Here is a 27,434-nt window from a genome sequence, read left to right on the forward strand (position 1 = left end):
CATGCCCCTTTTCCACCAAAGCAGTTCCAGGGCTGGTTCGGGGCCAGTGCTTAGTTTGGAACTGGGTTTTCTGTTTCCACTGACAAAGAACTGGCTCTGGGGCCAGAAAAACCGGTTCCAGGCTAGCACCAACTCTCTGCTGGGCCAGAGGAAAGAACCGCTTACGTCAGCAGGGGGGCGGAGTTGTTAAGACCAACAACAATAACAAGACCACGAAAGATCACCATTTTTAAGCGACGAGAAGCAGTAGCTGTACAAACGCGAAGTCATCCATTATTATTATTGTTGTTGTTGCTGCTGCTTCTTCCGTGTTGTTTTTGCTTTGATATTCGCGCCAAGGTTTATGTAAACATAGCGCCGTAACTGACGTATACAGTGATGTAATGATGTGGCTCCACTTAGCACCGCGAGCTATGGAAAAGCAAACTGGTTCTCAGCTGGCTCGCAAGTTGAACGAGTTAGGAACCAGCACCAGCACTGGCTCCGAACCAGCCCTGGAACTGATTTGGTGGAAAAGGGGTATCAGAAAGGCCCCTGTCGGTTGCTGGGCTCGAACCCAAAACCTTATTGCTGTGAGGCGACAGTGCTAACCACTACACCACCGTGCTGCCCACATGCCAATGTAAGACACTTTATTACATAAAGAATCTTTTATTAAATTTAATGTACAGGGCGGTTCTTAGTGAAGGGCGGCATGGTGGTGCAGTGGGTAGCGCTGTCATCTCACAGCAAGAAGGTTCCAGGTTCGAACCTCATGGCTGACAGGGCCCTTTCTGTGTGGAGTTTGGATGTTGTGTCTGTGTAGGTTTCCTCCAGGTGCTCTGGGTTCCCTCACCATCCAAAGATATGCAGGTGAGGTAAAATACCCAGCCACTGGGGTTGCACAGGCCAGTGCATACTTAGTTTCCAGGGTTGCATCAGGAAGGGCATCCAGTGTAAAACTTATGCCAAATCAAATATCTGGATCTGCTGTGGTGACCCCTAACTTAAACTTTATGACAAAGTAAATATTCTGAAAATATTCTGACAATTCAATATTCAAGTCCAAAAGAAGTAAAATATACATTTAAAGTTGTTTAAGTTCATGCATTTAGTATATTTCAAGTGATTTTTTTTACTCTGAACATAATTCCTATACTGTATATTGTGCATATGCACACTACATTACAGCCATTTAGCAGATGCTCTTATCCACAGCAACATACAAGTTCAACAATTTTTTTTTTTACCTCACCTGCATGTTTTTGAAGTGGGAGGAAACCCACACAGACACGGGGAGAACATACAAACTCCACACAGAAACATTATAATGTAACCAAGAGATAAATCGGACACATATGGTAGGACTGATCTGTGTGTGTTTTATCAGTACTTTCTCTTGCAGCAGGATGTGTACATTTCTTTGAGTTATTGTTGAGTTTGCTAGCTAGTGTTTTATCACTACAAAGCTTGCTTTTGCTTGCATGGTAAACATGAACTGATCACAATAAGGTTTTAATAAATTTTCACTCTTAAAGTTCTACACTTCATTCCTGCCATGGCTTTGTTTCTCCTGAAATTTTGGCCCAGTTCACATCTGGCATAACATGCTTCCTGGATGATCCCATTGTAAGTGAGTAGCACTAAGTACAGGTGTGAATGGGGTCAAATGTGCCTCAAAGACACATTGAGACTCGTTCATTCAAGCCACATTCAGAGGTAGTTTGGGATGCATATAACCACATCATATTTGTAGGGTGAATGCGAATGTGTCATTGCCGTAGCCGGAAACTGCGTAATTCTTATACCACTCATACCATTCTGCATGGTCTTGAGGCTAAAACAGCAGAACAGTAGCAGCAGCTTTTCCTAGCTCGTTTCATCATCTCATCTACTGTTTATTGACACAGGTTTTTTTTTTTAGCAGGCCACTCAAGCAAAGTGTTTGAAAAAGCCTGTATATAAAATAGGATGCATGGGATATATCTGCTTGAAAACAAATATGGCAGAAATATGACATGTAATCTCTACAATAAATGTCCATGACATCCTTCCTCCTGGAAATGATGTACGTATGAAGTGGTTACAAGAGATGCATTCACGCTGCCAGGTGTGTATGGCTGTGCATCTCCACTGTCCAGTACTGATCAGGGCTGGGTTTCCCGAAAGCCTCTTAAGGCCAAAAGAGTCTTAAATTACCTCTTAAGATTCATCGTCAAGCTAATGTGGTTTTCCCAAACAACATTGTAGCCCAAGTAGTCCTTGAGCCCATGTTTACATTAGACCGTATCAGCGGATCATCAGATTAACGTTTTTAAAACGATTAGTGTGCACACAGCAACACCAATACACGATTTGCGTGCACATAGCAACGCCAATACACGGATACGCTCGGCTCCGCAGGCATCCTGCGCTCCAAATCACTCCGCCCTGAACAGCGAGTGCCCTCTGGAGGGTGCGCACTCCGGCCCTGCGCAGCTCACAGAGCGCACGAGTGAAGTGCACAGCTTGTGATTCGGGACTGAGCCGCTGTGTGTGTGATCCTAGTGCATATCACTTACCACTTGCAAGTGGAAGGATGGCAAGCCTAAAGACAATCATAACTACACAATGGGCAGTATTTGCATCAGTATTTGCAGTATTTTCATACTTTTATACTCTTTAATGAAAGGTGATACAAGGCGGAAGTCCGTGCCGTTTTTCAGCAGTCGCGTCACATGACCAACGCCAGCGAATCAGGAAGGTGGATGTCACAGTGACGTTGTCCAATGAGACGCCAGCTAGAGCTCAGCACAGCGTATCCGCGTATTCTGAATGTTTACACATCACCGGAGCTGACACGATCTGGATTGAATACGTGGACGCTGGCGGATTCCCGTTTCCCGGCGTTTCCAGGCGGTTTAATGTAAACGGACAGTGCATCCGCGAAGAAAACGAGACAGATATGGTCTAATGTAAACGTAGCCTGAGTTTGCTCGGAATTTACGAGGCACCCGGACTCTTTCAAAACAAAGAGTGACTCGCTCAGAGCCGAATGCACAGAATGTGCATGCATCGACAAGGGACTCTCGCAGTCAATGGAGGAAACTGGTGTTGAATCTGCTGCCCATGTTAAATTATTTTTCTTGTACATTGCAAGTACATTGAGTTAATTATTAAATCAATATACGCAGAACTTTATGAATATATTTCAGTATGTTATGGAATTACGTATGGATATCGCAATGTCACATTGATATTGCCAAATTTGAATCAAATTTAACTCCATTAGGCGAGTGATTAACTAATTTAATGTCACAAATGAGACGCATGTCTGCACCTCTAACAGTGTGTGTGTGTGTGTGTGTGTGTGAGAGAGGTTTTGATCTGTGTGTAGTGTGTACCTAAGGAGGTTGAATTGACCTCCTTTTATATATATATATATTACACACAAAATACTGTGCAAAAGTCTTAGGCAACTTATTATTTTTAGTACACACTTTGTCATAGACTTTTATTTTATGACTTCTAAAGTGTTTTTGTACTAGTTCCATAATGTAGATTCCAAACAGTTTTCCAGCACAAAATTAAATCATTCATTCATTCATTATCTCTAGCCGCTTTATCCTTCTACAGGGTCGCAGGCAAGCTGGAGCCTATCCCAGCTGACTACGGGCGAAAGGCGGGGTACACCCTGGACAAGTCGCCAGGTCATCACAGGGCTGACACATAGACACAGACAACCATTCACACTCACACCTACAGTCAATTTAGAGTCACCAGTTAACCTAACCTGCATGTCTTTGGACTGTGGGGGAAACCGGAGCACCCGGAGGAAACCCACGCGGACACGGGGAGAACATGCAAACTCCACACAGAAAGGCCCTCGCCGGCCCCGGGGCTCGAACCCAGGACCTTCTTGCTGTGAGGCGACAGCGCTAACCACTACACCACCGTGCCGCCCCACAAAATTAAATGTTACAGAAAAATGTTTGTATGTCAGTAAAGAAAGCAGCATATTACATAACAGACTACTTTTCAGACCAAAACATAAAGAAGGCTGCTGGGTTTTGCTGCAAAAATAAGAAGGATGATGTGCGACAGTCAAAATGTCCAGAAGAACTGTGCCTGATTCTGTAAGATGTTCAGTAAAACTTACAGCTCATTTCCTTATAAAACTGTACTAACTGTAACTGAGAGTGCTATTTTCTTTTTTTAGCAAATGGTCATCACACCAAACATTGACTTTTTTCATGCATTGCTTACTGATTGTTATGGTATTTTTTAAATGTAGAAACATTTAATTTCATTAATTTTTAAGGCATCTTTGTTCTACAACATTTCACTGTGTGTGCATAAGACTTTTGCACACTACTGTATAAATATACTATAAATTAGTTGTGGAATGCAATGAAAATATCCGTATCCTCCTTTGAATTTCAAACCAAAGTGGTTGTGGTCTAAACCTAAAGGTAGGTAGGTTTAATAAATAAATAAATAAATAAATAAATAAAACATAGTAAACCTCCAGATGTAGAAATGTCAATAGTGTCACCATGGTATGTGACAGTTCTTCAACCTCAGCTACATCGCTCCAGTTGATAATTGGTGTCTACTACAGATGAGGATGGGATTATTTTTATAATCCTTGTCACACAGCTATTATTTATTGTTTTTACTAAACTATTTTTGTTTCTAAAATAGTAGCATAATTAATTTCTTTTTTTCCATCACTTTTTTCCTCTCTTCTAACCTTAACCAAAGGCATATCTTTTCCAAGATGTCATAATAAATATCTGAGTCTGCATCAACTTGCTTTTTGGCTTTGTGCTTGATCCTCTTCTAACTTTTTTAACCCTTTGAATTCCTTCAGATTCCTGAGATACTTAAAAAAAACACAAAACAAAACATATATATAATTTTTAACTAACGTTTATTTTTGTTTTACTTTTACTTGCACATTATATTTACATTTACCGTTATTGTAATTATTGAAAATATTGTACATTTATACACAGCATGATTAAACATTTTTAATTTTTATTATTTTGTTTCTTTCACAGCTATTATTTATTTCATCATTTGCCTATTTAGCCATTTTATGTTTGACCACTGTTTGTAGTCACCATGTAAACTTTTAATCAAGTGAAATTTTTGAATCTATAACTTTGCCAGATGGGCGGCACAGTGGTGTAGTGGTTAGCGCTGTCGTCTCACAGCAAGAAGGTCTGGGTTTGAGCCCCGTGGCCGGCGAGGGCTTTTCTGTGCAGAGTTTGCATGTTCTCCCCATGTCTGCGTGGGTTTCCTCTGGGTGCTCCAGTTTCCCCCACAGTCCAAAGACATGCAGGTTAGGTTAACTGGTGACTCTAAATTGACCATAGGTGTGAGTGTGAATGGTTGTCTGTGTCTATGTGTCAGCCCTGTGATGACCTGGCGACTTGTCCAGGGTGTACCCCACCTCTCGCCCGTAGTCAGCTGGGATAGGCTCCAGCTTGCCTGCGACCCTGTAGAACAGGATAAAGCGGCTAGAGATAACAAGATGAGATGAGATGATTAAACATTTTTAATTTGTATTATTTTGTTTCTTTCACAGCTATTATTTATTTCATCATTTGCCTATTTAGCCATTTTATGTTTGACCACTGTTTGTAGTCACCATGTAAACTTTTAATCAAGTGAAATTTTTGAATCTATAACTTTGCCAGATGGGCGGCACAGTGGTGTAGTGGTTAGCGCTGTCGCCTCACAGCAAGAAGGTCTGGGTTTGAGCCCCGTGGCCGGCGAGGGCTTTTCTGTGCAGAGTTTGCATGTTCTCCCCGTGTCTGCGTGGGTTTCCTCCGGGTGCTCCGGTTTCCCCCACAGTCCAAAGACATGCAGGTTAGGTTAACTGGTGACTCTAAATTGACCGTAGGTGTGAGTGTGAATGGTTGTCTGTGTCTATGTGTCAGCCCTGTGATGACCTGGCGACTTGTCCAGCGTGTACCCCGCCTCTCGCCTGTTGTCAGCTGGGATAGGCTCCAGCTTGCCTGCGACCCTGTAGAACAGGATAAAGCAGCTAGAGATGATGAGATGAGATGAGAACTTTGCCAGATTTCCATGAGCTGTAAGCATGAAATATGTAAAATTCTATGTATTTTTGTTATCTCTGGTAATAACTATAACTTTATGGATCTGAGAATAACAGTCACACTGCTTCATGGTGGCAGTCTGCAGACCTCTTGAGCTCTTTTTCTGATTGAGAGCCTGTAGGCAAACTAGAAGCAGAGAGAATGTAATTAGGGAGTTTAAAAACGCAGACGAGAGCAAGCTGCCGTTGCTGCATGACTATTAGAGGAATTTAGCAGGGATTTGACGCTTCATTTCCACCAAGGCTTGTTGAAGCTTGAGCCTAACACACACAAACACTCATAGCTTTTAATGACGGCATGTGTGCTTGTCCTCAGACACTGCTGATGGGTTCATACCGATTGTCTGGAGGGATTTAAAGCAGCTGTGCCACCAGTGAGGAAACTGTGCAAATTTTCAGATAATGGAAAAAAGCTATACCGGTATAAGCTATGAGCTTTTAGCCTGTTGAGTCTGAAAGTACTGCTTTAAAATAGATATGTTTTATTTATAAAAATGAGTCAGTAAAGTGAACAAAGCCATATCAGGCATGCATGGAATCATTCTTTTCTTTTTGCTTTGCTATTTTCCTAGCATCAGTAAATCATCAAATAACCTTGATGTACATGATATATTTATCTGTCACACTTTCATCATTTTTTTTAAAAGATCTGTAAAGTCATTGATTCAGTGAATCCTTTCATGATTGAGGTTCACTTTTGCATTCAGTGATGTGAATACAGCGAGTCCCGTCCAAGCTTATTTAGTCAGAGCTGAAGATTTGTACATTGCTCGAGCTCTTTATTCTCTGGGCAATTGTGCATACTGTGCAACTAAATTAATCTGTGATTGAAGATGAATGAGTCATTTAACTGAACAAACTTAAATGACTTGAGTCACTTTTAGTCAAATACTGAGTGACAGGATGGTATGATGAAATGGAGTTAGTTACCACATCAAAGTGGTTTATTTTTCTATAAGAACACATCCCTAAATGTTTTATGCCTCTTAGACCACAGCAATAGCAACAATTATAGCAATATATTAAAGAAAGACATGCCACACTTTTTATCCAGTTATTATTACCTCTAATATTGTGGAACATCTGTGAAGCAACTTAGTTCCTGTTCGCACTTATGTTATATTAGCTATAAGCAGTCATTCCCTCACCAGCCTCTCTTTTTTCTTGGAGTTATTAAGACAAAAACACAGTTTGTACAAAGCATAAAAACTCCTCTGTTGTGAAGATGTTGGAAAATATAATATCCTCTAACTTTTACAAAGTGCTGGCATTGGAGACTCCTTCCATAAATGTGAAACAAACATCCCTTTACGGAAAACTTCACCATATCAGTGACCCCCCAGGACATTTACTGTATGTGGAGCATCTGTCATACAAGTCCCTGTGAAGTCCCTGTGTTATTTATTTTTTAATTACCCCCCCCCCCCCCCCCTTTTATTTCACCAGGGTGGCCCATTCAGCACAGCTGGTATCCATAGGGGCCCTGCAAAACTATATTAATTTTTCCATCCATCCTTCCATTATCTGTAGCCACTTATCCTGTTCTACAGGGTTGCAGGCAAGCTGGAACCTATCCCAGCTGACTATGGGTGAGAAGCGGGGTACACCCTGGACAAGTTGCCAGGTTATCGCAGGGCTGACACATAGGTGGTGTTTACATTAGGTGGTGTTTACATTAGACCGTATCAACGGATCATCAGATTAACGTTTTTAAAACGATTCGCGTGCACACAGCAACGCCAATACACAATTCACGTGCACACAGCAACGCCAATACACGGATACGCTCGGCTCCGCAGGCATCCTGCGCTCCAAATCACTCCGCCCTGAACAGCGAGTGCCCTCTGGAGGGTGTGCACTCTGGCCCTGCGCAGCTCACAGAGCGCGCGAGTGAAGCGCACGAGCAGTGATTCAGGACAAATAGCAGGAAGTGAAAGTCCGCGACGTTTTTCAGCAGTCGCGTCACATGACCAACGTGGCATGACCAACGCCAGCGAATCAGGAAGGTGGATGTCACAGTGACGTTGTCCAATGACGACATCAGCACGTGGTATGACCAACGCCAGCAAATCAGGAAGGTGGATGTCACAGTGACGTTGTCCAATGACGACGTCAGCTAGAGCTCAGCACAGTGTATCCTCGTTTCTCAATGTTTACACAGCACCGGATCAGATACGTAATGGATTGAAGATGTGGGCCCTGGCAGATTCAAGTTGTTCCGCCTGTGGAGTCGTTTCCTGGCGTTTTAATGTGAACGGACAGTGCATCCGCGACGAAAACGAGATGGATACGGTCTAATGTAAACACCACCTTAAGACTGTATCCGTCTCGTTTTCGTCGCGGATGCACTGTCCGTTCACATTAAAATGCCGGGACACGACTCCACAGGCGGAACAACTTGAATCCACCAGGGCCCACGTATTCAACCCAGTTCGTATCTGATCCGGTGCTGTGTAAACATTGAGGTGGTGTTTACATTAGACCATATCAGCGGATCATCAGATTAACGTTTTTAAAACGATTCGCGTGCACACAGCAACGCCAATACACGGATACGCTAATCACATGACTAATTAGACGGCACATAAGTTGAAATGTGTCAGTGCGGCTCAGCGCTTCCTCCTCAGCGGCTGCGCTCCAAATCACTCCGCCCTGAACAGCGAGTGCCCTCTGGAGGATGTGCACTCCGGCCCTGCGCAGCTCACAGAGCGCGCGAGTGAAGCACACGAGCAGTGATTCGGGACTGAGCCGTTGTGTGTGTGATCCCAGTGCATATCGGGCATGCGCAAGTCACTCACTACTTGCAAGTGGAAGGATGGCAAGCCTAAAGACAATCATAACTACACAATGGGCAGTGTTTGCATCTTACCATGAACAACATTAAGAATGACAAAGCAAAGCATTATATTCATACTTTTATACTCTTTAATGAAAAACAAAAAGGTGATACAAGGCGGAAACAATAGCAGGAAGTGAAGTCCGCGCCGTTTTTCAGCAGTCGCGTCACATGACCAACGTGGCATGAACAACGCCAGCAAATCAGGAAGGTGGATGTCACAGTGACGTTGTCCAATGACGACGTCAGCTAGAGTTCAGCACTGCGTTTCCTCGTATAGACAAACAACCATTCACACTCACATTCATACCTATGGTCAATTTAGAGCCACCAGTTAACCTAATCTGCATGTCTTTGGACTGTGGGGGAAACCAAAGCACCCGGAGGAAACCCACACAGACACAGGGAGAACATGCAAGCTCCACACAGAAAGGCCCTCGCCGGCCACTGGGCTCGAACCCAGGACCTTCTTGCTGTGAGGTGACAGTGCTAACCACTACACCACCATGCCACCCACTATATTAATTTACAATATCAAAAATAAAATATAAAACTATACTAATTTACAATTTCAAGAATACATTACAATAATCTTTAATAATCTCATTAATATAATTTATATAAAAGTTTAATCAAAACTACCATTATGGTCTTAAGAGGAAAAAAATGCAATGAAAATTATAAGACAAAAAGACATACGAAACTAACAAAAATATCATAATAGTTATATAAGACTATGAAAAATATGACCTAATGAGCCTTTTAAATTGATTTAGAGACATAGTTGCTGGGAGTGAATTAAAAAGTATTGAACCTCATCTCATCTCATTATCTCAAGCAGCTTTATCCTTCTACAGGGTCGCAGGCAAGCTGGAGCCTATCCCAGCTGACTACGGGCGAAAGGTGGGTACACCCTGGACAAGTCGCCAGGTCATCACAGGGCTAAGTATTGAACCTGAATAGCTAAAATTTGGTTTCCGAGTGTAAACTTAAGTTTTGGTAAATGCAGGTCAGATTTTATTGTTAGAAACAATAATGTATTGGAACGAGTATGTTAATATGAACTTGACCAATCAGAATCCAAAATTCAGCAGGGCTGTTGTGTAGCATTCGATAACATTTTGTTAGGGAATATGTGTAGCATTTCATAGACGTTCTAGCCATTACACAATAATGTTTCATAATTATGAAATCCAAAATCATATCAGACCTGGACCTGAGTGTTTTTTTTTTAACTTTATATAGGCCTTGTGTCCAGATTCTTAAATTCTTCAGCTGAGTGTGGGAGGTTACTTACTAAACAAAGAACCTGGAGTATAATTGTGTACTGGAGAAGCTTAGCATAGTCATTTTCTTGACATAACTATCACTCAAAGCCAGAAAATTGAAGTATGTTTGAAAAAACTTCTTTTGGGAAACTGAGAATGCTAAGGATATACACTGCTCTCCACAATTATTGGCACCCCTTATAAAGATTGGTAAAAAGGGTTAGAAAAAAATCCATATTTTGGAGAAGTAGCTTCATCTCACACTGAAAAAAAGAGAAAAATCCAACCTTTAATTGAAATAAATATATTCAGAGAAAAACAAATCCCTTGTCAATAAATTATTATTTTCAGCAAAAACACATGTGCCACTATTATTGGCACCCCTGTATTTAATACTTTGTACAGCCTCCCTTTGCCAGTGAAACAGCACTGAGCTTCTCCTATAATATTTTATAAGGTTGGAGATACACAGCAGAGCATCTGAGACCGTTCCTCTTTACACAATCTCTCCAGATCATCCAGGGTTCTCAGCCATCTCTTGTGCTCGCTCCTCTTCAGCTCATCCCACAGGTTTTCAATGGGGCTTAGATAAGGGTACTGAGATGGCCATGGCAGAAGCTGGATTCTGTGCTCAGCTAACCATTTTTGTGTGGCTTTGGACATATGTTTCAGATCATCTTCCTGCTGGAAGATACAGTGATGACTCAGTTTTAGTTTCCTGGTAGAAGCAACCAGATTTTCACTTATAATGTCCTGGTATTTCATGGAGTCCATGATGATGTACCCTAACAAGGTTTCCAGGGCCTTTGGAGGAAACACAGCCCCAAAACATCACAAAACTTCCACCATATATTACAGTTGAGATTGGGTGACAATGTCTTTTGTTAAAAGTGCTATACAAATATATTGACATGTAAAAGTAAAATTTGTGTTACATCAGATCATTGAACATGGTTCCAGTCAAAGTTGTAGTAGTGTTTCACAAATTTCAGGCACTTACATTTGTGGTTAACTGACAGAAAAGACTTTTTTTCTGGCATACTTTCAAAATAATCTGTTGGCATGGAGGTGGCATCTGATAGTAATTTTGGACATTTGGATTTTACTTTTTCTTATTTACCAACTGTGATGCTTGGGATTTTTTTAACGTCTCTCTTACCCTCTTCCTCACTGTATGTGGGGCAAAATAAACTTGGATCCTCTTCCAGGCAAATTTGTAACAGTTCCACTTGGTGTCCACATTTTTATTAATGCCCTAACAGTATGGGCATTTTCAGATGAGTAGTTTTTTTTAAAAATAACAATTTCCTCACTTGCCTCACAGCAAGAAGGTCCGGGTTCGAGCCCCGTGGCCGGCGATGGCCTTTCTGTGTGGAGTTTGCATGTTCTCCCCTGTCCGCGTGGGTTTCCTCCGGGTGCTCCGGTTTCCCCCACAGTCCAAAGACATGCAGGTTAGGTTAACTGGTGACTCTAAATTGACCGTAGGTGTGAATGTGAGTGTGAATGGTTGTCTGTGTCTATGTGTTAGCCCTGTGATGACCTGGCGACTTGTCCAGGGTATACCCCGCCTTTCGCCCATAGTCAGCTGGGATAGGCTCCAGCTTGCCTGCGACCCTGTAGAACAGGATAAAGTGGCTACAGATAATGAGATGAGATGAGAATTTTCTCACTTATGAAGGTCAACACACTTCTCCCTCATTTGGTTTGTGTGTTCTCTTATCTTTCCCATGTTGATGGAAGACCAAAAGAATCTGACCTCTGTGTCATCACATATTTGTGCCCCAGTTAATCAGGAAGTCATAGATTGTGGTTTGAAAGTTTCAACACACTCCAGTTAACTCAAAAATATACTATTTAAATGGGAAACATGTTTCAGTTACATTGTGTTCACAATAATTTCCATGGGTGCCAATAAAAATAGCACATGTTTTTTGTTGAAAATAATTATTTCTTGACAAGGGATTTGTTTTTCTCTGAATAAATTTATTTCAATTAAAGGTTGGATTTTTCTCATTTTTTCAGTGTGAGATGAAGTGACTTCACCAAAGGGTAGATTTTTGTAACCCTTTTTACTCATCTTTACAAGGGTACCAATAATTATGGAGGGCATGGTAACTGCCCTATTGAATACCAACAAAATTCCTGTGGAAAAGATTAACACACATACTGGCTTGAGCTGATATAATTATCGAACACTTAAACCCTCTGTTTGGATAAGGATATGTATCTGCAGGGAGAGGAGCGCCATCATTTCATTCTCAGACTCTTTGAAGTTCACTAAATTCTCACTTGGCTCACACAAGCCGAAGGTGTGTAAGAACAGGTGTGTGTCTGCGTTTGTCTGTCTCTCTCTGACTTCTTGAGGAGTCCAGGTGTGGTTGCCAATATTATTGTCAGATGTATGCTGAAGTCAATGACAGTTCATCCGAAATCAAACCTGAGCCTCAGCAATAAACATGAACATGATCATGCCAGAATATCACACATATCCAGCGTATGCTTTAAAATGTCAGTGAGGACAGTGATTAAATATGCTGTGGAAACATCCTCAGTGTGTGTTTGCTATATTTAAGACTTTAAGAAGGAAGATGCTACAGAGAAGATTTATGCATTATAATACATAAATGCTGCTGCCAAAGGCAAGCATATTTCACAGCCAAAACAGACAAATGCAGGTGTACTCTGTTGGTAAACTCAATGGTTTTTTTTTTGCGTAGCTGTTTGCTAATCTTATGTTCACACTAGAAAGTGGCAGGTAATCATTTGGACATTACAAGTTTGAATTATGATGGTGCCACAGCCATCCATGGCTGGGAGTCCAAGAGAACAAAACTGGAACCAAGTGATCAATAACAATACAACTGCTAATCAAACAGTTCGGCTGTTTCAAACAAACGGCTTACTTCAACTTGGTGATGAATCTGAACCCAAGGTGACCAAGGAAAAATACTCAAAGTTCATCTCATCTCATTATCTCTAGCTGCTTTATCCTGTTCTACAGGGTCGCAGGCAAGCTGGAGCCTATCCCAGCTGACTATGGGCGAAAGGCGGGGTACACCCTGGACAAGTCGCCAGGTCATCACAGGGCTGACACATAGACACAGACAACCATTCACACTCACATTCACACCTACGGTCAATTTAGAGTCACCAGTTAACCTAACCTGCATGTCTTTGGACTGTGGGAGAAACCTGAGCACCCGGAGGAAACCCACGCGGACATGGGGAGAACACGCAAACTCCACACAGAAAGGCCCTCGCCGGCCACAGGGCTCGAACCCGGACCTTCTTGCTGTGAGGCGACAGTGCTAACCACTACACCACCGTGCTGCCCCTACTCAAAGTTCAAATAACCAATTTTGAAACAAATCCCTGTGTGTCATTACATTACAGGCATTATGCAGATGCTCTTATCCAGAGCAACATACAACATACCCAGAGCAGTTGGGGGTTAGGTGTCTTGCTCAAGGGCACTTGAGCCATTCCTGCTGGTCCAGGGACTCAAACCGGCAACCTTTTGGTCCCAAGGCTGCTTCTCTAACCTTTAGGCCATGGCTTCCCATCTCTGATGTAATGTTAAAATGCATGAGGTGTTTCTTTCTTCAGTGAATTATTGCGCATGTGATGTTTGGCTGCCACATTTGACTAAGAGTCTACAGGCTACAAGGGTGCCAATACTTCAGTCTTTAATGAAAATAATTCTGTCTATCTATTTATCTGTCTGGTTGATTGTCTATATATTGAACTGTCTGTCTGTCATGAAGACACACTAAAGCAGGTGAAATGTGTTTTATTGTAGATTTGTCGCGAAGAGCTGTTCCTTCCTCTCAACGTTTCTTCTTCATGTCCTCTTTCCTTGCTGCTTTTGCCTTTGACTCATTAGGAACCTAAATCTAGTCCTTAAAATGCTAAAGTAACTTGCATAATGTTTCTTTGATTTTTTTTTTTGCCAAAACATGTCCTGAAATCATCTGGAAAGAGCACAAAATGTCCTGCCAAATGACTTCTAGGGGCTGTTAGTACCTGCATGCACCTTAATCCACAGAATTTTTGTTGTTTTTTCTGCTTAGGTGGCAGAGAGGAATCGCCCGGAGTGTGTCTGAACACACCTGCAGAGAGAGAGAGAAAGAGAGAGGACAGACAGATAGACAGACTGACAGACAGAGTGGCCTCCAACGATGCTGCAATCTGAGAAAGATATTAGCTACTCCAAGAAATGTAACACACACACACACACACACTGCTCTCCATTTCTCTGGCTTGAGGCCAGACTGGAAAACAAGCCAAGACAATAAGAAAGCTGGAGAGTTTTTTCAGCACACTGACATGAAAGGCTCTGATCTTCTGCGCTCTCTGAAGATGCATGAATCGATAAAGCTTTGGGTTTGTAGAAAGTTCAGATAATTGGTGAACATTTAAAGCAGAGAGATGACTCTTTCTCTCTCTCTGTCTGTCTGTGTGTGTGTACAACAGTGAGTGATGTAGAAGAAAAAGTGTACCTCGGTGACTAATCCACACACCACACTTCCTCCCAGCACTGTTTGTCTGTCTGTCTATCCCACTTTAGTTTTCATTATTATTATTATTATTGAAGTATGTCTCTGTTGTGTTGGATAAATGTTAGTGTATTAGTTCATCAGACCCTTTCTATCCTCCCTTTGAGCATTTGTGTGATCAGCATCTTTTTTTTTTTTTGCTTTAAGGCAAATTTTAATAAAACAGGTGAATGCTTTAGTTACTTCAAAGGCTGTTTTGAAGTTTGTACGTTATCAGGAACTGACAATGCCAAATGGCAAAACTCACAAATATACTAACCACACCTTGCCCCCCACCAGGAGACTTCTGTCTTCCTGCAGATCAAACATTTTCCTACAAAACCCACCAAGCTCAGTCCAACTCCCATATGAAAAGACTGACAAGAAAATGAGGGCTTTTAATAATCTGCCAAAACATCATTGTTTTCTTAAAATGCAGGCTAAGTCAGTGTAAGAGACATTAAAATAACAGATGTTGTCTATCGCAGAATAAAGGGATAGTTCACCTAAAAATGGAATTTAATCAGTTTTCCCATTACTCAGATGGAGCCAATTCACCAAGATGTGTGGTGTACAGCGAAGTTTGCCTTCTTAGGTTTTGCATCGGAGTTATAAAAATAAACTCTTAAAAAACAAAACAAAAAACAACCCACACTCCAAGCTTCTGAGGTTACTAAATGGGCTCAATGTTAGTCATTTTTCTACCTCATATCACCCATGTCACTCTATGTTGGTTGTTGTTGGGTGTTCCTATTTTGAGTTCCTGCTGGTTGCCTTATAGTAGCAAGCTATAGAATGTATGCAAAAAACCAAAGCATTTAACAAAAAGTTAGATGCAGTCTCATTAAATATGAGGTATCATGCCCATTTTGACCACAATTCAGATAGATTTCCCATAAAAACAAATAAACAAAATCTATAGTCAAAAACAGTTTGCTCTTCTGTCTATTAGAGGTAAAATTGTCTGATTGGATTTATCAAACATGTCAAACCCTTAGCAATGGTGAATATATGGAACCAGAAAAAGAATGTAACCACTATCTCTCACTACCATTCGTAGTCACCACATCGCTTTACATCTCATTTGCATGAAATTAGACTTTACTTCTTTTTTTTGCATCAATCAACTGTCAACTGCTTCTTGTCCCTTTACATCACTGTTCTCATTGGAGAACCCCATAGCATGTTGAATGGTAATTTTATCTGAAGAATTTATGAACTCTTCATGTTATTTTGTGACACTGTTTAATTATGTATGTATAATATTGCTGAATGACATAATTTAAAGTGATGAATGAAAAGTACTTTGTGTGAGTCTTCCATTATGCTGTTTCTGTAGCTAAGACTACATTTTAAGTTGATCTAAAAAGGTGTGTATTTTACTTTTTTCATCACCCCATACTATGAGTATTTTGTTTGCAGTATATACACTACCATTCAAAAGTTTGGGGTCACCCAGACAATTTTGTGTTTTCCATGAAAAGTCACTTTTATTTACCACCATAAGTTGTAAAATGAATAAAAAATATAGTCAAGACATTTTTCTGGCCATTTTGAGCATTTAATCGACCCCACAAATGTGATGCTCCAGAAACTCAATCTGCTCAAAGGAAGGTCAGTTTTATAGCTTCTCTAAGGCCAAGTTTACATTAGACCGTATCTGTCTCGTTTTCTTCACGGATGCACTGTCCGTTTACATTAAAACACCTGGAAACGCCGGGAAACGGGAATCCGCCAGGGTCCACGTATTCAATCCAGATCGTGTCTGGTCCGGTGCTGTGTAAACATTGAGAATACGCGGATACGCTGTGCTGAGCTCTAGCTGGCGTCGTCATTGGACAACGTCACTGTGACATCCACCTTCCTGATTCGCTGGCGTTGGTCATGTGACGCGACTGCTGAAAAACGGCGCGGACTTCCGCCTTGTATCACCTTTCATTAAAGAGTATAAAAGTATGAAAATACTGCAAATACTGCCCATTGTGTAGTTATGATTGTCTTTAGGCTTGCCATCCTTCCACTTGCAAGTGGTAAGTGACGCGCATGCCCGATATGCACTGAGATCACACACACAGCAGCTCAGTCCCGAATCGTGGCTCGTGCGCTTCACTCGCGCGCTCTGTGAGCTGCGCAGGGCCGGAGTGCACACCCTCCAGAGGGCACTCGCTGTTCAGGGCGGAGTGATTTGGAGCGCAGGATGCCTGCGGAGCCGAGCGTATCCGTGTATTGGCATTGCTGTGTGCACGCTAATCGTGTATTGGCATTGCTGTGTGCACGCTAATCGTTTTAAAAACGTTAATCTGATGATCTGCTGATACGGTCTAATGTAAACCCCACCTAAAGAGCTAAACTGTTTTCAGCTGTGCTAACATGATTGTACAAGGGTTTTCTAATCATCCATTAGCTTTCTGAGGCAATGAGCAAACACATTGTACCATTAGAACACTGGAGTGAGAGTTGCTGGAAATGGGCCTCTATACACCTATGTAGATATTGCACCAAAAACCAGGCATTTAGTAGAATTTAGCTAGAATAGTCATTTACCACATTAGCAATGTATAGAGTGTATTTCTGATTAGTTTAAAGTGATCTTCATTGAAAAGAACAGTGCTTTTCTTTCAAAAATAAGGAAATTTCAAAGTGACCCCAAACTTTTGAACAGTAGTGTAAAGTTACAATTTTGTGGACTATTAAAACCACAGATAAGAGAGAGAGAGAAAATAAAAGATTAAAAAAGGAATTAATTAATATTATTTAAAAATATTTGACAGAAAAGCATGAATGAATGCATGGGAAAAAAATTAAAAAGTCTAAAACAATACAGTGAGTGAAAAACACTACAATAAAGATGACAACTGGTGAATAGTGAATCTGTCATAGATGAGCAGATTATAATATTGAATATTATTATACATATGGGCCACTTTTTCCATGGAATAAAAACATGTATTCTATTCCCTTCTAGTGGGTTTACTGATGGCATGCAATATCCTTATCATATCACTTATCCTCCATGCATTACGCCGCTCTCCCCAATGGAGAATGAGCATGCAATATTGTTATAATATTGCACGTTGTCAAGACAACACAACATCACACATCAGAGCTCATGTAAATATCCAACGAGAAAACTTTTCTGCTGTGCATGCGCACAATCATTTCTTTGTCTGCTGGGAAATAGAGAAGACAAGGCTAATCCAGTGCTACTGCTCAGATTAAGCACTAAATAAATAAACTGAAAACTGAAACTAAAGACGCGCTGAACACCCGAAAGGCTACCAAAACTTCATTATATATTCTTCACGCATATTTACAAGAAAAAAACATACCAACGGACATTGAAAAACTGGAAAAGAGACACGTCGGAGATGTAAAACTTCCACGCGAATGAGTGACTGTGACAATTTGTAAACAAACATGGCCATGAGGTTTGCTTTGTTAAAAGTGGAAGATTTTGAGAGAATTTTGGCTGCCAGGTCGCTTCGTTGTGTGTAGTTGTCGATGCTGATTTTAAAAGTAACTAAGTAAATTACACAGGGAAAATAATAATAATAATAATAATAATAATAATAGGCTTGATTATGCTAGCATTGGCCTTTGCTAACACTACACTGGCTGGAAGGTAACTGGACTACTGTGCTAACAGCATCAAGTTGCGGGCAAGCTAGCATTGGCCTTCGCTAATGCTACTGCTATGCCAGCTGGAAGGTAACTGGACTGCCACGCTAACAGTATCAAGTCACGGGTAAGCTAGCATTGGCCTTCACTAATGCTACTGCTACACTGGCTGGAAGGTAACTGGACTGCTACGCTAACAGCACTGAGTTGCAGGTAAGCTTGTGTTGGCCTTTGAGAATGCTGATATGAAGAGAATGTGTGTATAATAATAATAATAATATTGGCTGTTTTTTTTTGTGGTCTATCAGATATATTCCATTAATTTCTGCACTTATGCAATCCCATATTTTTTTGTAAATAACTTTGCAAACTGTACACCCCCCAAACACACACACAATTCACTACATTGGGTTATTTTGTGTAGATTGTGCACATTACATAAAATCCCAATTAAGTCCGTTTCAATTCCAGGTTTTAACACACTACAGTGCAGAAATGCACAAGGAGGATGAATACTTTTGCAACACACTGTAGCTTCATCCAAAAGCTAAACTAAAGATTCACCTGTTATGCTGAGTTGCACCTGGAAGAAAGAAAGAAAGACTCTGCTAGTAGATGAACAATAAAACACAGACACAAGAAAAGTGGGTGGGGATTCAAGCACTTTAAGATCCTGCCAAGTTTCAACACATGTGCTGACAATGCAACACTCACCGGCAGTTTATACTAAAGTCAAACAATATTATCAAAAATACTGTATCAAATTAGGAAATCAAAGGGAAAAACAGAGAAACCAAAAGAGAGCCTGGCAGCGATAAATAAAAAAAAACCCTGACTGATCTCAGTTATGTGTAAAAAGATGAATAAAGAAGCAAGTGCTTTTAACAGCCTGCCAAAATACTGTGTGAGAGTAATGATTACCATTTTAGAACAGATTTATGTTATATAAAAAATGGAAATAAACTCTCTCTCTCTCTGTATGTGTGTGTGTGTGTGTGTGTGAGAGAGAGAGAGAGAGAGAGAGAGAGAGAGACAGATAGACAGACAGATACAATGATCAGCCATAACATTATGACCACTGAGAGGTGAGGTGAATAACACTGATTATCTAATTACAGTGGCACATGTTAAGAGGTGGGATATATTAGGCAGCAAGAGAACAGTCAATTCTTGAAGTTGATGTGTTGGAAGCAGGAAAAATGGGTAAGCGTAAGGATCTGAGAGACTTTGACAAGGGCTAAATTGTGATGGCTAGATGACTGGGTCAGGACATCTCCAAAATGACACATCTTGTGGTGTGTTCCCAGTATGCATTGGTTAGTACCTACTAAAAGTGATCCAAGGAAGGACAACCAGTGAACCGGCAACAAGGTCATGGGTGTTGAAGGCTCATTGATTTGCATGGGGCATGAAGGCAACTCATATGTTCCCATCCCACAGAAGAGCTACTGTAGCACAAACTGCTGAAAAAGTTAATGCTGACACCTTTCTGTTTTAGCCAGCATTAACTTTTTCAGCAGTTTGTGCTACAGTAGTTCTTCTGTGGGATTGGACCTTATGGGCTAGCCTTCATGCCCCATGTGAATCAATGAGCCTTCGACATCCATGACCCTCTTGCCGCTTCACTGGTTGTCCTTCGTTAGACCACTTTTGGTAGGTTTTACACACACACACACACACACACACACACACACATATATATATATATATATATATATATATATATATATATATATATATATATATATGAGAGAGAGAGAAAGATCCTCAAGGGAAAAATCTATGAACAATATATTTATATATCATATAAAAATTAGAGAAACAAAGATAATGGTATAAAATATTAGCTAAGTAATAATCTAAAATTCCATTACACAGAATCCAGTCAGCTTTACAGGTAGTCGTCGACTTATGACCTATGCGACTTAAGACTGATCAACTTTACAACCGTCTGGTTATGACTGGCAAGTGTTTCCCAGCTGAGCTAGCTGAGCGTACGACAGTTTCCGCCCCAGCTCCTGGCAGCGCCTCTCGCCGAGTACAACAGTTTCTGCCCCAGCTCCAGGCACATGCGCAGTCTCTCTTGCGCACTCTGTCATACAGTTTCCGCCCCAGCTCCTGGTTTATGAAACGAGCAAATGCTCCCATCAGCCCGAGCGCTGCAACAGCTGATGATGACGTAGACGACCCACAGCCAAGCACCAGTGATGCCAGCAGTCACTAAATTTTGTATTTTACTATGTTTTACATTTGTATTTTGGTATGTTTCAAACTAAAATGTTTTCTATTTTTCACACCTGTATTTCGTATTTTTTGTTTTGCACATATTAAATGAATTGTACTGTATGCAGTGTAGTATGCAGTGTTTGACTTAAACCAAATAATGAGCCAAGGTAATGAAATAAGAAAATGTTGATAAAATAAGACTTTAAGATGATTACAGTATCATTACACATCACAATATACTTACATTCATTTAACATAGGCCGACTTACGACCAGATCGGTTTACGACCGGTCAGTCATAACCAAACGCAGTCGTAAGTCGACAACTACCTGTAGAGCACAATTAAGTGCTTTTAAGGGGCCAGCTCATGCTTCCCAGAAGCCTCAGCACTAAGTAGTGAGTCACCATTTTCAATACCATCAATATTCCACTATGTTACAAAAACAATCTGCAACAATATTAGGTATTGTGTTCAAAACTTCCTCACATGTGCATGAAGAAAAAGTTTGACATGGTTTTTGAAGGGATCACTCACAGGGAATTTATGGTATTCAGCTAGGTGAGCTTGCACAAAGAGAGACAGTAGAGTGGCAGTCACATGCTTTCAGAAATTGGATTCTGCGAAGGGTGAGCTGGCCCATTTAATGTCACTAAACACTCTAAAAAAAAAAAAGCAAAAAAGCCCAACTTTAAAGGTTATAATTGTCCCCATCAGAAACGGTTCCAGCAGAACCAAAGTAGAATGTTTTTTTTTTTAATTAAGGATATTTAATTATCCCATTAGCTCTTAATGAACCCTCCTGTTAAGTATGTGGTGCAATCTCCAAATAATTCCTTATTATTTTCTTCTCAATAGAACCTGATACTGTCTTGGTACAAGGGGCTCACTGGATAATTAAGGGTTCTTAGCCTACAAAAAGAGTTCTACTTGGAACCATGTCTCTTATGGAAAAGGTTTCCCAATCGAGACAAACAAAGGACCCTAAATTTTATGAAGATATTATTAAAATATTCATATTTATTTAAACACAAACACATTCCACTTTAGAACAAAATGGAAAACACATTACACTCAGGGCTGTGCAAACTTTTGACTCATGTGATTTTTTTTTTTTTGTAAAATAAAACAACAGCTAAAACATTTTCAACTCAACGGGCCCTTAAAGACCCTTTAAAGAGGCTTTTCCCCCTCAGATGTACCTGACCCAAGCATAATTTTATGTGTGCTGCAGTTCTGTATTTGATCAGCAGGTGGCACTGTGCATCTACCAAACAGCCTGAGGGAAACCCACATACGCCTCTGTGTCAGGCTCTGGCTGTAACTTTATATACATTGCATTCATTTCTGTACCTACATTTGTGAAAATAGTTTAAACACCGAAAGAAAACATGAAATCCAAGACTTTGTGATATAAACAAGCAAGAAGAGCGAAAATATTTTATATTAGAGGGTTTTTTAAATAAAGGTTTTATTGTGATTGTATGTTAAAAATCAGTTGTCAGTTATGATCAGTTGCAGTGTGCATCTTCTAGCAAGTGTTTATTTGCATGTTCAGCTATTTAATGATGCCTTAGTGTACTTAACTTGATTTATTTTTAACCTATCTATCTATCTATCTATCTATCTATCTATCTATCTATCTATCTATCTATCTATCTATCTATCTATCTATCTGTCTGTCTATCTGTCTGTCTGTGTATGTATTTATTTAACTGATCAGCAATACACCATATATTTGAATTATTTGAACCATAGGGCTATGTGTTGAGTTTGTAACAAAAAATATAAAAGAAAATAGGAAAATATTATTGATCATGGTTCAGTGACCAAATATAATTCAGTCTATTTTATATATTTAGTTAAAAGGCTGATCGTGTTGGAATATTAAATAATATTGGCTGGCTTTTTTTTTCATGGTATAGCAGATATATTCCATTCAGCTAGCATGATATTGAGCGAGTTGAAGACTCATTCAATATCATGCTAGCTGAATGCAATATATCTGCTATACCATGAAAAAAAGCCAGCCAATATTATTATTAGTATTATACATACACACTCTCTTTTCCAGTTTTTCAATGTCCGTTGGTAAATTTTTCTCTTGTAAATATGCATGAAGAATATCTAATGAAATTTTGGTAGCCTTTCAGGCGTTCAGCGCGTCTTTCTCTTTCCTGGCAAACAAAGAAATGCTTCTGCGCATGCGCAGCAGAAAACTTTCACTTTGGATATTCACATCAGCTCCAGTGTGTGACGTCAGGTTGTCTTGACAACCATTCAGTATCATAAACTGTATTTAAGGCTCATTCTCCATTGGGTAGAGTGACGTAATCCATGTAGGATAAGCAATATGCAAACAATATTGCATGCTATCAAACCAAATGAAACTCATCAGAAGGGAATAAAATACATGCTTTTATATTCCATCGAGAAAGTGTCCTGTATGTTTTATAATATAGAATATTATTAGCGAAGCCTGTATATACAGTAAGTATTATAAGGATTATATTATTTAAGTGTTTTGTCCCAAAAAATACCTTAAAGGTGCAATCACATGACTTTAGAACCAACACGGAATAATCACACAGAACCCTTTGGGGACATCTATTTAAGATTATACTGTAAAACTTAACAAAAGTACCTTATATTAATAAAGATACACAGGATACTGATGTGCAGGATGAAAAAGTTGTATCATGACATCTCTAATATTTACCAGTTTTATTTACCTTTCCCTAGTTTAATAGTTACTGTATGAATTGGGCTTCACATCTGATATTAGACTTCAAGATACAGTTTGCATCAGTTTATATGTATTTTTACCTGTTTGGGTTTTAGTCACAAGCCTAAAATATTCCATATTTTTACATTATATATTCATATATACAGTATACTTTCTCTCCCAGTCTTTCTCTTTGTCGTATATTTAAATATTTAGTTGCTACTAAATCAATTGTTAAAATCTAAATAGTTACAAGAACAGTTGCGTAATGTGTCTGAGGCAGATCAATGTGTGTGAAATATTAGCACACATGCTACAAGCTACAAGAAGTTCAAAACAAGATGTTTGTGACACAAAGGGTGCTTCTTCTTTTGTGTACTTTATATTTACGTAAATGCAGCAAGCCAACAAAGCTGGCAGGTAAATTTGGCTCGTCTTTTTTTGTGTCAGGCCAGGAGGAGCTGTTTGAAGAGCGCAGGGAGGTTTTGTAGTTTGCGAAATGATGGCTCTGGAGGAGATCAATAGCGTCGGACTGCCACGACATAAATGGATAAATAGCCATCATTGCATGAAAGACTGTTTTTTTTTCCGAGGCTAAATTGATCTCCATGTTGCCTTTAGGCTGTTTGTGCTGCCCGGCCGCTGCAAAAATACAGACCTACTGCTGAGAAAATGCTCCGACTGCACTGTATTTATATATGTGTGTGTGTGTGTGTGAGACTACAATTTTCAGTTGCAGTAGGTTCAGTTGAATCCTGTTTTTTTAAGCCTTCTATGAGCCCTAGGGAGGTGTGTGTGTGTGTGTGTGTGTGTGTTTATGTATGTGTATATGAGGATTGGGTGAAGATCACAAGTTCCATACAGGTGTATCGTGACAATCAGCCATGTGGATTGATGCCTTGTGGTTTTTTTGGACCTGCGTGACTACGGCGGCCGAGCTGAGGAAGCCACGCAGCTGTGTCTATGGAAATTCTTTGTGTGTGTGTTTGCTTTTGGCTCACTGCACCGATAGCACTCGCTTACGAGATGTTAATCCCTCTTGAGCGAGAGCGGAAATTCTGATAGTTTCAACAAAAGTCTTCTTCCTCAAATTCAATTGATGAACTCTGTATGTGTGTGTGTGTTGTGTTTTTCACCCTCTGAAAGAAGAACACCTGATACACAAACACACCTTGTACTTGTTGATACCTCACATGGTGGTATATATCGGTTCTCTGCTTCTTGGATGTTCTCATGCGTGGAGAAAGTATCTTGCTGTGTCAACACATTGATTGGAGAAAGTCAAGAGATTTGTGGCTCTTGTTCTGGAAGGATAAAAAGCTTGTCTATGGTGAAGTCTGACATTACACACAGCTATTGAGTGGTTATTTGTTTTTTATTGATGTCACCGTCTGAGAGATTTGTCTGTTGGAATCTTTCCCTTTACCACAGTTGATATTTTTAACCCTTTTGTAAATGGTTTTCTGGAAACAGTATCGGTATGATGATGAAATCTGAAGTAGCTCTGTAGCTTTACCATTTGCATTATCCTTTTCATGAGCACAACTGTAGATAATGACATCACAAGTGTCAGTTACAATCAGTTACAGCATTAAAAAAAAACTATTCTGGCCAGCAGTTTAATGAGTCCACTTTAAACTTCTTCTTTAGTGTTCTGCCTGATGGCAGGTCCACTCTGAAAGCTTCAGCCATCAAAGTTACTAGGGAAAGATTACAGTAGTGGTTTCCTGTTGCCTTCTACTAGATTATTATAGAGGTTTTCTCCTTTAGAGTAGCCAATTAACCTAACTGCATTTCTTTGGACTGTGGGGGAAGCCCATGCCGACAACATGCAAACTCCATACAGAAAGGCCTCTGTCGGCCACTGGGCTTTAACCCAGAACCTTCTTGCTGTGAGCCAACAGTGCTAACCACTACACCACCATGCCATCCCACTTTAAACTAAACCCTACAATTTCCTGTTTATACAACAACTGGATCCTCACTCAGGGCCTCACTGCTGGGTGTCACTCACTACTCGCTATCTGATTTTTCTTCTGTTACCTCTTATTCCTCTTACATGTTATAACAGCTAAAAACAGTTGTTCCTTCACCAGGCTCTCAATAAGTCAATAAGAGAAAAACTGCAGCTTACAAAGCACTGATGCTAACGACTTCTTCCATATGTGTTAAAAAAACAACAACTTTACATCAATTATTTTTTATATGCAGCATCTACCGTACAAGTCCCTGTGAATTAACTGTTACTATAGAAACAATAATGTATTAAAACGAATGCATTAATGTAAAGCCGTGATTTGTAGCTGCACTCCTGTAGCTGCTGTTATAGAAAATTAATCAACACCGTCTGACCAATCAGAATTCAACAGCACTGTGGTATAACAATTTAATGCATTAGAGTTGATTGTATTTAGCTACACAAGTTTGAAATCAGTATAACTACTGAATTGTTCTTTAAAAATTCCTTTGAACAGTTATCATATAGTTGCATTTCTGAATGTAAATACATGCAGGAGGAACCATTAATCGAGGGAGGAAACACAGCAAACACTACACATTAAAATAAAAAAAAGAGTTCTTAATATATTTCACTCTAGCAAGTCATGGATTTGAGAACTTTACATGCTTTGGGACAGTGTACATAGACAGCACTTTTTTTGCTATTATAACTTTAAAAAGCTAGATAGCTAGCATTAGCTTACTAGTAGATGAGCTAGCTTGCGCTGCAATGAGGGTTGTTGATATCAAACAAAAAATATTGGGATTTTTAAAAATTATTTTTATAGCATAATAGGAGTATACATATTTAGGCACTGCCTAGTTCCTGAAAGTGGAGCTCCCGATGAGTGAAAAATGTGTTAGTAAATAATCCCACATTATAAAAAAAAGCAAATTAAAAATAAGTGCTGGATTAAAACTCATCCATCTTATGTAAATAAAGATATAAATTTCATTGTCTGGTGGTTAAGTGTTTGGATGTTGCCTTGCACTTATGATCAGGTACCATGTGGTGGTAGATGTATGTCATTTGTAGGGACGTCATACGGTCACAAAAGCTATCAAAAATCAGGTTGATGCATTACCACAGTCTCTTAAGTATGGAGCTTTGCTCCGTGCACCCATTATAATTACCATACTAGTTAATCAGCTAACTAGCCACTCACACTCGGTTAAAGCCTGATAGAAGACACTTGGCATTAATAGAGATACGTCCTTACAGTCATTATGGGTTATACATGCGCAGTCACAACACTAACCCTGTATAACTGCTATCGTAAAGTTTTGCGAACATTAATTCTATACATTATAGCATTTGGGACATTTCTAAAAAATTGACCTTCATTAACTCGACTTAAACTTTGGGACTTTGGGAGCATTTGGGACTAAGCTATAAAGCCAGCTGGAGGAAAATGTGCTGTAATGAGAGTTCAGAGACAAACATTCTGTAAATGTATAACAACACAACACAGAAGGAAGCACAGTTAAATAATGCACTTTACAGCTGACTTTAAAGATCAGCACCACTGCAGGATTGTGTTTTATATCACCGTTACTCTAAAAAGCCTCCTGTACCCTTCAAACACAAGGTTAAAGCAAGACTCTACACTTTACTACCAAATATAGAAACCACGGTTAACACGCTGTGTAAGTAATAATGGTATGTTAATACAGCATGCATTTTTAAAATTAAATTCTGATTTTTAAAAAAATAATAAATTCAGATTTCAGTTTTAAACTAATTTCGGGTTTTAAGCAAGATTAGTACAACATTAATTAAAAACAACCTAAAATTAAAGCAATTTGGTAGTAAATATTTTGGTGAAAAATGGAATGGGTTATTAATATTAATGGTTTACTGTTCATATAAAATCATTTTGAATTTCATTTTGATTAATGAAAAAGTGCAATAAAATAATTCTTAAAAATAATTTTTTTACTTATTTTTGTTTTACAAAGCAAGCTGTGTGTTTGATATTGATGATATTGCAATTTTGCTATATTTTGAAATATTTAAAAAATATTTAGGATAAATAAATATTATAAAATTAATTTTTAACATTTGACAAAACAACTATAGGCCTACTTGATATTTAATAATAATAATAATAATAATATGTTTTTTATATTTAAAAATATGTATTT

Source organism: Neoarius graeffei, chromosome 15, assembly GCF_027579695.1.
Source record: "Neoarius graeffei isolate fNeoGra1 chromosome 15, fNeoGra1.pri, whole genome shotgun sequence".
In the NCBI taxonomy this organism is placed as follows: Eukaryota; Metazoa; Chordata; class Actinopteri; order Siluriformes; family Ariidae; genus Neoarius; species Neoarius graeffei.